The sequence below is a fragment of the Trachypithecus francoisi genome, unplaced genomic scaffold (assembly GCF_009764315.1).
Source record: "Trachypithecus francoisi isolate TF-2019V2 unplaced genomic scaffold, Tfra_2.0 Lachesis_group3, whole genome shotgun sequence".
Classification (NCBI taxonomy): domain Eukaryota; kingdom Metazoa; phylum Chordata; class Mammalia; order Primates; family Cercopithecidae; genus Trachypithecus; species Trachypithecus francoisi.
Window position 1 is genome coordinate 33,923,135 of NW_022681468.1, and position 12,821 is coordinate 33,935,955.

The 12,821-nt window shown below is 38.9% G+C and overlaps 1 protein-coding gene across 21 annotated transcripts in view; it reads left to right on the top strand.

The window, feature by feature from the left end:
• The window catches only part of NUMB (NUMB endocytic adaptor protein), a 191,942-nt gene that overhangs the window by 87,227 nt on the left and 91,894 nt on the right, over positions 1–12,821 (top strand). The gene's annotated exons all lie outside the window — the stretch shown is intronic.

Genomic DNA, 12,821 nt, shown 5'->3' on the forward strand with positions numbered 1-12,821 from the left:
TTAAAAAGCAACACTTAGATGCATTCCTGTGATGAAGGAGGAGGAAATACTAGTTTTTTGAGAAATGATTTTTGATAAGATTTTGAATGAGTTGCTTGATAGTTCAGGTAGTTGAGTTAATTGGGTAAAATGCCATATATAAAGGGCAAATGTATATGGTTCCATTGCTCCTTGATCGTGGAGAGGTCTTTTTAGCCGCCTCTTTGAATCTGGTGGCAATTTTTAAGAAAATAGACTTTATTTTTAAGAGGAGTTTTAGGTTCACAGTAAAATTGAGCATAAAGTACCGAGAGTTCCCATATTTCTTCTGCCCCAATATAGGCACAACCTCCCCACTATCAACTTCTATCACACATCTTTATTACCCAAAGTCCGTAGTTTACTTTCGGGATAACTCTTGGTGGTGTACATTCTCTGGATTTGGACAAATATGTAATGACATGGTCTGCCATTGTAGTATAGTACAGAATAATTTCACTGCCATAAAAATCTGTGCTCTGCCTGTTTATCTTTCCCAAATCCCTTACCCCTGGCAATTACAGGCCCTTTTACTGTCTCCAAAGTGTTACGTTTTCCAAAATGTCATGTAATTGGGGTCATACAGTATGTAGCCTTTTCAGATTGGCTTTTTTCACTTAGTAATATGCATTTAAGGTTCCTCCATGTCTTTTCATGGCTTGAAGCCTCATTTGGTTTTTAGCACTGAGTATTCCATTTTCTGAATGTATCACAGTTTGTTTATTCACCTACTGAAGGACATCTTGGTTGCTTCTAAGTTTTGGCAATTATGAATAAAGCTGTTGTAAATAACTGTGTACAGGCTTTTGTGTGGACATAAGTTTTCCACTCATTTGGATAAATGCCAAGTAACATAATTGCTGGATTGTGTGTGAAGAGTATGTGTAGTTTTGTAAGCAACTGCCAAACTGTTTTGTAAAGTTTGCTGTACCATTTTGCATTCCCATCAACAATGAATGAGGGGTTCCTGTTGCTGGAACTGCTTCTCAGAATTTGGTGTTGTCAGTGTTTTGGATTTTGACCATTTTGTTGGGTGTGTAATGGTATCTGATTGTTTTAATTTGCAGTTCCCTCATGACATATGATAATTTATTTTCATATGCTTATTTACCATCTGTATTTCTTTAGTGAAATATGTTCAAGTCTTTGCCGATTTTTAAATCAGGTTGTTAGTTTTCTTACTGTTAAGTTTTAAGAATTTTTTGGTATATGTGTGTGTGTGTGTGTATATGCGTGTGTATGTATATATATATCTATCTCCAGGCTGATGGAAGTGGCACAATCTCAGCTCACTGCAACCTCCAGCTCCTGAGTTCAAGCAAATCTCCTGCCACAGCTTCCCAAGTAGCTGGGATTATAGGTACCCACCAACACACCTGGCTAATTTTTGTATTTTTAGTAGAGACAGGGTTTCGCCATGTGGGCTAGGCTGGTCTCGAACTCCTGACCTCAGGTGATCTGCCCACCTTGACCTCCCAAAGTGCTGGGATTACAGGCGTGAGCCACCATGCCCGGCCCTATATTTTGGATAATAGTTTTTTTTGTTGTTTGTTTTTTTGAGACCGAGTCTCGCTCTGTCACCCAGGCTGGAGTGCAGTGGCATGATCTCGGCTCACTGCAACTTCCACCTCCAGGGTTCAAGTGATTCTTCCACTTCAGTCTCCCAAGTAGTTGGGATTACAAGCATGCATTACCACGCCTGGCTAATTTTTGTATTTTTAGTAGCGATGGGGTTTCATCATGTTGGCCAGGCTGGTCTTGAACTCCTGACCTCAAGTGATCTGCCTGCCCCCCTTGGCCTCCAAAAGTGCTGCATTACAGGCATGACCCACTATACCTGGCCTGGATAATAGTTCTTTATCAGACATGTTTTCTGCAAATACTTTCTCCCAGTCTGTTGCCTATCTTCCCATTCTCTTGACAGTGTCTTTAGTAGAGAAGAAATTTTTAATTTTAATGAAGTCCAGCTTATTAATTATTTATTTAATGGGTTGTGCATTTGGTGTATATTTTAAAAGTCATTGCCTTACCCAAAGTCATCTAGATGTTCTCCTATGTTATCTTCCAGGAGCTTTATAGTTTTCCATTTTACATTTAGGCCTGTGATCCATTTTGAGTTAATTTTAGTGAAGGATGTAAGGTCTATATCTAAATTCTTTTTCTTATCCTTTCTTTTTTCTTTTTCATTTGGGTGTCCAGTTACTGCAGCACCATTTGTTGAAAAAGACTATCTTTTCACCATTGTATTGGCTTTGCTCTTTTGTCAAAGATCAGTTGAAAATAACTAACGGCCGGGCGCGGTGGCTCAAGCCTGTAATCCCAGCACTTTGGGAGGCCGAGACGGGCGGATCACAAGGTCAGGAGATCGAGACCATCCTGGCTAACACGGTGAAACCCCGTCTCTACTAAAAATACAAAAAAAACTAGCCGGGCGAGGTGGTGGTGCCTGTAGTCCCAGCTACTCGGGAGGCTGAGGCAGGAGAATGGCGTGAACCCGGGAGGCGGAGCTTGTAGTGAGCTGAGATCCGGCCACTGCACTTCAGCCTGGGTGACAGAGCGAGACTCCGTCTCAAAAAAAAAAAAAAAAAAGAAAATAACTAACTAAATATTTTTATTTATAGAGATGGAAGTCTCACCGTGTTGCCCAGGCTGGAGTGCTATGGATTCACAGGCACAGTTATAGCACACTGTAACCTCAAACTCCTGGACTCAAGCAGTCCTCCCACTTCAGCCTCCTGAGTATCTAGCATTCCAGGCACACTCACCATACCCAACTCCAGTTGACTGTATTTATGTGGGCTATTTCTGAGTTCCACTGATCTATTTGTCTGTATTTTTGAAGTACCATACTGTCTTGATTACTGTGGCTTTATAGTAAGTCAGTCTTGAAATTAAGTAGCATGTTGAGTTGGCTATTCTGGGTCTTTTGCCTCTCTTTATAAACTTTATTTTTATTTTTATTTGTTTTTGTTCCATACAAACTTTAGAATGAGTTTGTTAGTATCCACAAAATAACTTGTTGGGATTTTGATCAAGTTGGGAAGAACTGACATTTTGACAGTATTGAGTCTGCCTATTTATGAACATGGAATGTCTCTCCATTTATTTAGTTTGATTTCTTTAATCAGTTTTTTCATTTTTCTTGTGTAGATTTTGAACATATTTGATTAGACTTATACCTAAGTATTTCATTTTTGGAGGGTGTTAATGAAAATGGTATTATGTTTTTATTTCAAATTCAGATTATTTGTTACTGGTATATAGGAAAGTGATTGACTTTTATATATTAACCTTGTGTCCTGTAACCTTGCTATAATTGGTTATTAATTCTGGAAGTTTTTTCGTTGATTCTTCCAGGTTTTCTACATGGGAAGTCTTGTCATTTGTGAACAAAAACAGTTTTCTTTCTAACTTTCCAATCTGTGTTAAGTTTTATTTCCTTTTTTTTTTTTGGTCATATTGCATTAGGACTTGTAGTATGATGTTGAAAAGGAATGGTGGGAGAAGACATCCTTTTCTCGTTCTTGATCTCAATGGGAAGGCTTCTAGTTTCTCACCATTAAGTGTGATGTTAGCTGTAGGGTTTTAAAAATGGATGTGTTTTGTCTTGTTGAGGAAGAACCTTTATGTTCCTAGTTTGTTGAAAATTTTTATCATGAATGGATGCTGGATTTTGTTAAATGCTTTTTCTGCATTTATGGAGATGATCATGTGATTTTTCTTTTTTAGCCTGTTAATATGATGGATTATATTATTTGACTTCCACATGTGAAACCAGCCTTGCATACCTGAGATAAACTGGACTTGGTCATGGTGTATAATTCTTTTTATATGTTGCCGTTTTCAATTTGCTAATATTTCTGGTCACATTTTTTTTTTTTTTTTTAATTTTTTATTTTTTTTTTTTTTGAGACGGAGTCTCGCTCTGTCGCCCAGGCTGGAGTGCAGTGGCCAGATCTCAGCTCACTGCAAGCTCCGCCTCCCGGGTTTACGCCATTCTCCCGCCTCAGCCTCCCGAGTAGCTGGGACTACAGGCGCCCGCCACCTCGCCCGGCTAGTTTTTTGTATTTTTTAGTAGAGACGAGGTTTCACCATGTTCGCCAGGATGGTCTCGATCTCCTGACCTTGTGATCCGCCCGTCTCGGCCTCCCAATGTGCTGGGATTACAGGCTTGAGCCACCGTGCCCGGCCTCATTTTTTATTAATAGCTTGGTTGCATCCCTTCATGGCATGCTGATCAAATACTCAGTTACAACTTTGAAAAATGGCATGTATGTTGTATGATAGAATTGAAGTCCGCTTTTTTTTTCTACAGGCTGGATTGGCCAAATCTAATAATATGGAATTTAATATGCATTATATAAAGATTTTTTGAGAATCAGTTTAATATGCATAGTTAATGACACACATTACCTGGGATTTTGATTCCAGCTCTGCTACTTAGAAGCTATGTTACCTTGAACAAGTTATTTAATCTCTTTATGTCTCAGTTTCTTCATCCATAAAACGGGGATTGTTGTAAAATATAAAAGAAGTAATAAACATAAGGCTCTTAAAATAATAGCTGGCACATAGTAAGGGATGATGAAATGTTATCTGTGATTATTATAAAATTCTGTACGTGGGTGCAAACAAACTCAAATTTTTAAGGTTTGACTGATATAATTTAGGACAACTAAGAAAGACTAGGTATCTTAGTCTTTTGTTGATTGTAAACTCAAGGAAATGATAGTGTGACTTGGATAGGATAAAAGTTACTGTAGGCCAGGCTGACAAGTCATTTATAATCTCTTGAAGCCAGAGGCAGCACCTTAGCAAATAACTTAAAGCTTAGAAGAATAAGGTTTCTAGGCCAGGCACGGTGGCTCATGCACTTTGGGTGTCTGAAGCAGACGGATCACCTGAGCTCAGGAGTTTGAGACCAGCCTGGCCAACATGGTGAAACCCCGTCTCTACTAAAAATACAAAAAGTAGCTGGGCGTGGTGGTGGGTGCCTGTAATCCCAGCTATTCAGGAGGCTGAGACAGGAGAATCGCTTGAATCTGGGAGGTGGAGGTTGCAGTGAGCTGAGATCATGCCATTGGACTGCAGCCTGGGCGACAAGAGCAAGACTCTCCCTCAAAAAAGAAAAAAAAAAAGTTAATGTAACTTAAAGGGCTAAAAAGTTTCCTAAAAAAGTGTTTGGTTAACAGTTCTGATGTTGCCTATGCCAATCTCCCACTATAATAATTAGAAGGAAAATAAACATTTAATATTTCTGAAATTGAGATGGATGGAAAACCCTTTGCCAGAATCTAGGAGAAATATTCAATTACTTATGAAATAGAAGGATCTGGACAGAGAAAGACCCACCATTCCCAGATTTTGGCATAAGATTCTCTGAAAGAAGGAAGGAAAACATTTTATGTCTTTCTTTCCTGTCGGCTATCCTTGGACCTGTAGACACAGGGTTGGCACCAACTGGAAAACTGGGCAGCTATTCTTCTTTCCCAGTGACTTTCAAGCCTAAATAAAATATACAAAAGGAAGCTTTTGGCCAGGTGCAGTAGCTCACACCTGTAATCCCAGTGCTTTAAAAAGGCCAAAGTGGGAGGATTGCTTGAGGCCAGGAGTTTGAGACTAACCTGGACAACATTGTAGAGAAAAAATTCTCTATGAACATTTTTTTTAAAAATTAGCTGAACAGCTGGGTGTGGTGGCCCACGCCTGTAATCCCAGCACTTTGGGAAGCCAAGGTGGGCGGATCACCTGAGGTCAGGAGTTCGAGACCAACCTGACCAACAATGGTGAAACCCCATCTCTACTAAAAATACAAAAATTAGCCAGATGTGGTGGCACATGCCTGTAATCCCAGCTTCTGGGGAAGCTGAGGCTAGAGAATCGCTTGAACCCAGGAGGTGGAGGTTGCAGTGAGCTGAGATCACACTATTGCACTCCAGCCTGGACAACAAGAGCAAAATTCCGTCTCCAAAAAAATAAAAAATTAGCTAAACATGGTGGCGTGCACCTGTATTTCTAGCTACTTGGGAGGCTGAGGTGGGAAGATCTGTTGAGCCCAAGGAGTTCAAGGTTACAGTGAGCTATGATCCTGCCACTGCACTGCAGCCTAGGTGACAGAGTAAGACCCTGTCTTTAAAAAAAAAAAAAAAGAAAAAAAAAAAAAAGGAAGCTTTCCTTTCTCAGTGAGACCTAACTCAAACAAACATTCTGATACTGCAAATTATGTTTCTTTTCCCTGACCCTGATATTTCTAAACTCCTTTACCTTGTTCAAAATTGTTCTACAGCTTTTAGCTTTTAACTAGCTATATAATTTATTTATATTTATTGTTTGTCTCCCACACAACTAGAATGTAAGTCCCATGACGGATTTGTTCACTGAAGTATCCTAAGCACCAAGAACAGTGCCTGGCAAGCACAGACACTCAAAAAATATTTGTGAGTTGAATGAACAAAATCTGAGGCTAAAGCCTCACATATTATACTAGTAAAAAGCATAGCAGCTTTAACTGAAGACAGGGCAGGGACTTAGAGTTCTACCTACTGGGTCCTGCCCTTGCACCTTGTGGCATCACTACAAGGAGCACAGTTTGAAGCTACCTTACAAGTAATGATCTATGAGGTTGCTGGAATATGGTTCACCCATTTCATTTTATCCCTTCTTTCTGTATTACCGAAAGACAGTAATTCCTAGGAAACATGTGGGCCTGGGTGGGGTGGTGGTAGATGCTTGCAGTGGCTATGGAAAGGTTCATTTTTTATGGGAAATATACTTCCTAAATTGTAAAGCTCTATTCCAACGTCAGTGAGAGAGAGAATCCTGGTTACAATTTTTATGACATCAGTTGAGAATGTCATGCTAATGTTTTTTTTTTTTTTTTTTTTTTTTTTTTGAGACAGAGTCTTGCTCTGTCGCCGGGGCTGGAGTGCAGTGGCCGGATCTCAGCTCACTGCAAGCTCCGCCTCCCGTGTTCACGCCATTCTCCTGCCTCAGCCTCCCGAGTAGCTGGGACTACAGACGCCCGCCACCTCGCCCGGCTAGTTTTTTGTATTTTTTAGTAGAGACGGGGTTTCACAGTGTTCGCCAGGATGGTCTCGATCTCCTGACCTCGTGATCCGCCCGCCTCGGCCTCCCAAAGTGCTGGGATTACAGGCTTGAGCCACCGCGCCCGGCCTGCTAATGTTTTATAAACAACAAAATAAGAAAAAATCAATAAAGATAGGGATAAAACCCTAAAAGTATAAACAGAATCAGATGAACCTAACTGTATTTCAGCTCCACTTAAAGATAAGTAAAATGGTATACTCTTAAACTCAAGATGAGCAGAAATATAAACAATAATGAATATATAAACTGATGAATAATGAAATATAATGAAATGAATATAACATATATTGAAGATATATAATACAATGAATATAATGAAATGAATATTGAAATATAAATAATAGTGAATCCTAGTTCCTAGGCTTTTCTTTTGTAGTGGTATGAATTAGCAATTTTGAAAGTGTTTTTTGTTAGTTCTAGGACTGAACAAATGAGTAAGTGTATTGAGGATAATGGGAGTCAAGTTTTTTCATTGTTGGAGAAAGGAGTTTTATATATGGAAAAGAGAAAAGGCTGGAATAAACCCTGTGATGTTGGATTTGAATGGGAAGTTATGGTTTTTAATATCTGTTAATATCTATGTAACATTATTAATCTATATTTAAATATTTAATATCTATATAAATATAGATACACATATATGTATATTTTCATATAGATATACATATATAGGCACATACATGTGTGCATGCATATACACAGACATACACATTTTTATATATTTATATATATATGTATTTCAGCTTTGTTTGCTAAGAGGGCCTAGAAACAATTACTTTGCCTCTCTTTTTTTTTGAGATGGAGTATTGCTCTGTTGCCCAGGCTGGAGTACAGTGGCATGATCTTGGCTCACTGCACTCTCCACCTCCCAGGTTCAAGTGATTCTCCCGCCTCAGCTTCCCACTTAGTTGAGATTACAGGCTCTTGCCACCACGCCTGGCTAAATTTTGTATTTTTAGTGGAAACATGGTTTTCACCATGTTGGCCAGGCTGGTCTTGAACTCCTGACCTCAAGTGATCCTCCCACCCCTGCCTTCAAAAGTAGTGGGATTACAGACGTGAGCCACTGAGCCCAGCCACTTCTCCTCTTTCTTAACCCATTTATGCTGCTGTAACAGAATACCTGAGATTGGGTAATTTATAAAAAACAGAATTTTATTTTCTCACAGTTCTGGTGGCTGGAAAGTCCAAGATCAAGGTACTGGCAGGTCCAATTGTCTGTTCCGGAGATGAGGAACACAGTGTCTTCACATGGCCGAAAAGTGGAAAAACAAGCTAGCTGAAGCTGCACGAAGCCTTAAATCCCATCCAGGAGGGAGTAGCCCTCCTGGCCTAATCACTCCTTAAGGGCCCCACCTCTTAATAGTGTCACATTGGTAACACCTGAATTTTGGGGGGACCTATTCAAGTCATAAAACCCTGTAACAATGAACACACGTAACTGAGTCCTATATATTTCCATATGGACTGCAGACATACAGTAAGTTTTTTTTTCTTTTGAGATGGAATCTCGCTCTTTCTCCAGGCTGGAGTGAAGTGGCACAATCTCGGCTCACTGCAAGCTTCACTTCCCGGGTTTAAGCGATTCCTCTGCCTCAGCCTCCTGAGTAGCTGGGGTTGCAGGCACGCACCACCATGCCTGGCTAATTTTTTAAAATTTTAGTAGAGACGGGGTTTCACCATGTTGGCCAGGATAATCTCAATTTCCTGACCTTGTGATCCGCCCACCTTGGTCTCCCAAAGTGCTAAGATTACGGGCGTGAGCCACCGAGCCTTACTGTTATATAGTAACTTTAACATTGGTACTGATTTGCTTAACTATACTGTGGTTATCTAAACAAGCATTCTTGTTCCTAGCAGAACATACAAAAATATTTAGGACTAAAATGGTATATAGTGTTTGCAGCTTACTCTCATATGGTTCAGAAAAAAATGTATGACATGGACCTGGTGTGGGCTCACTCCTGTAATCCCAGCACTTTGGGAGGCCGAGGTGGGAGTCTAAGAGTTCAAGACCAGCCTGGGCAACATAGTGAGACCCCATCTCAAGGAAAAATGAACGAGAAAAAGAATGATACAGCAAATCAGATTAAATATAAATAATTGATCTTTGCAAATTTTCTTTAAAATTGAAATTATATAAAGTTTAAAATTTACCTAAAATCTTTTCATATATCTTAGTTGTAATCCAACTTGACTTCATTTATAGAACTCACAGAAATGACAAAAAATTATTTAAAGAAAGTAAAGTAGCAAAGGAAATGCTGATCATGCAGAAAAATTTCAAATTGTTGGCATACAGAGAAGAACCTGATTTTTTTATTTGTTGTTCTGTCATTGCATAGTAACCTCGAACACCTCATGTTCTATATTTATTTGCTTTAAATATTTTTAAAATAGGTAGTTCAAGGATTTCCTAAGCATTTCTTATTTAATAAGTTTTCTTAGGAAGGGGCACTTTGTAAAAATTAGATGACCTTTGTTCTAGACAGTTGTACCCTTTTATATTGGTGTTAATCCATTAATCTTACTCATGTGGGCAGAGCTCTCGTGGTCTAATTATCTCTTAATGGTCCCACCCCGCACACTACCATTAGATTTCAACATGAGTTTTTGGAAGAGGCAAACATTCAAATCATAGCAAACTGGAAGCACAAGAGTATGGATAAATTTCCTAGACATAATACTGAGTGAAAGAAACAACAACAAAAGGGTAATATTGTATGATTCTTTTTAGTAAAATTCAGTATAGGCAAAACACATCTATGATGTTAGTTTAGTTAATTAAGATAGTGGTATCTTTGGTAGGGGAACAGGAAGTGACTGGAAGGAGGAACATGGAGCTTCTAGAACTAATGTTCTGTTTTTGATCTGGATTCTAATTATGTGTGTATCTTTGTGAAAAGTAATTGAGCGCCATACTTTGTATGCTTCTTTCTACCTATATTATATCTTAATAAACTATTTTTAAAGGGATTTTTGTATCATATGTAAATCCGTTACTAAGGACACTTTTTTAAGTGTATTTTTCATAAAATGCATTTGTTAAGTTCCTCTTCTGGACGTGGGAAGAGATGTGGACAAAAAATTAGGCTTCCTTTTATTAATCAGCTCTATGTAACTCATTTCACATCCCTTTGTGACTTACTGCCTTAATTCTTAGAGTTAATTTTTGTGTCCAGTTATACTTTTTCACTTTATAAAGTATTAATAAGTGAATGAGTGAACAGTCTTATTTTAAGTCTGTTCTTTTTTTAAATTTTTCAAATTTCTTAGTGTAAAATTCTAAGTACAGTATTTGAAGGTAAGTGGCAATTGAAGATATGGCTATTATTGTCAAATTCCTTTTTGAAAATGTTCTAGGGCCAGGTGTGGTGGCTCACACCTGTAATCCCAACACTTTGGGAGGCTGAGGTGGGTGAATCACAAGGTCAGGAGTTCGAGACCAGCCTGGCCAACATGGTGAAACCCTGTGTCTACTAAAAATACAAAAAATTAGCTGGGCGTGGTGGCGAGCACCTGTAATCCCAGCTACTCAGGAGGTTGAGGCAGGAGAATCACTTGAACCCAGGAGGCGAAGGTTGCAGTGAGCTGAGATGGTGCCACTGCACTCCAGCTCGGGTGACAGTGTGAGATGCCATCTCAAAAAAAAGAAAAAAGAAAAGAAAATGTTCTATTAGATTTATTTAGTACATTTTTATTACCCACTTTCCATTTTAGTGACATCTGAGAGACAATGTACACCTCTATACTAACAGAAGGAAAACTTTTTAGTTTAAGTTGTTTTTATATTCAGAAGTTAGGGTTGTTGGAATTCCACTTTTCAAATGCTGCAATTTCCATGAAGTCTTTTCTTGTTTCTTCTCTCTAAGTCAGTGATCTCATCCCCCTCTTAAGGCATGTTGCAGTTTGTGCCTCTCTCAAAGCATTTGCAGTATCTTGTCATACAGGCTTTTAATATTCCTTTTCTTGATTATGAGAACCAAGAGCTTAGAGATTATGTCAGTAGTTTTCTGTACTCCTCTTAATACTGAATATTGTGACTGTATTAACACACAGTAGGTTCTCCATCAATAGTTTATCCCAACTGCTGTGTTTCTTTTCAATTTTTTTTTTTTTTTTTAGAGACGGAGTTTTGCTCTTGTTGCCTAGGCTGGAGTGCAATGGCGCAATCTCGGCTCACTGCAACCTATGCTTCCCGGGTTTAAGTGATTCTCCTGCCTCATTCTCCCGAGTAGCTGGAATTGATTACAGTCACCCGTCACCACACCCGGCTAATTTTTTGTATTTTAGTAGAGACAAGGTTTCGCTATGTTGGCCAGGCTGGTCTTGAACTCCTGACCTCAGGCGATCCACCTGCCTCGGCCTCCCAAAGTGCTGGGATTAACAGGTGTGAGCCACTGTGCCGGCCCAAATTGCCATGTTTCTAACCTTGAATACCATTTCATAGTTTAATTTTGCTTGTGTAATTTTCTTTGTAAATCAAATATTTAATATATAGCTGAATAGATACTCTGTGACCACTTTCCGTTTTTGAAAGCCAAATCCCAGTTCTGTAACTGTCATTCTATAATATTTACCCTCTTGCCAAACACATATTTTCTTTGGGGACAGAAATAAATATGCAAAACAAATTCCAAGCCAAGTTTTGTTTTGTTTGTTTTGTTTTTAAACACTTTGCAGAAACTGCTGTTTGCTACAAGAGAATGAATGGAATTTTTCGTTTAAGTTTACGTGAAAATGGAAATAAATATAGGACTGTGGGATTAAACATGGAGATTCTCTAGAGTGTTTTGAAGAAGTTTCCCTTATATTCCACTGATCTTGGTGTTCATTTTCCCTACGACTTTGCCAATATGTCTGTCTCTTTCTGTTTATTTCTTGTAAATATTCCTTCCTATCAGTGCCACGAGTCCATTCTTTTTTTTTTTTTTTTTTTTTTTAAACTGGGTCTCACACTGTTGTCCAGGCTGGAGTGCAGTGGCATGATCACAGCTCGCTGCAGCCTTCACCTCCCAGGCTCAAGCTATTCTTCTGTCTCAGCCTCCAGAGTAACTGGGACCACAGGTGCATGTCACCATACCTGGCTGATTTTTAAAGTTTTTGTAGAGGCGAGTTTTCCCTGTGTTGCTCAGCTTGGTCTTGAACTCCTGGGCTCAAGTGATTCTCCTGCGGAGGCCCCCTGAAGTGCTGGGATTACAGGCATCAGCCACTGTGCCTGGCCCAAACTGATCCTTCTTGACACAGCTCTTCCTGTTTTGGGCCCCTTGAATACTAATTACTGGTCTTACTAGGAATATGTGTAGAATGGGATTTGTGGGAGTTGCTCTCAATAAATAACAATATTGTATTTGTCTTTCTCTTTCTCTCTCTCTCTCTCTCTCTCTCTATATATATATATATACACACACACACACACACAATATTTTATTTCAAAGATCGAGTAATTTACCTGTAGATATTTGAGTTTTATATAGGGGAATTATTTGTCATGTATTAGAGAAAATTGTGGTTCTACATTAGTGTGTGGATCTTACAGTTGGAGTAACTTGGAGTGATCATCTTCTGTATATCATTATAATAAAGTCTTGTTTTATCGGGAAAATGGGACATCCTCTTTATTTTGTGTATAGGTATTTTGTTTGGAGTTACTATGTCAGTGCAATGCAGCAATAATTATGTTACTAACAACAATT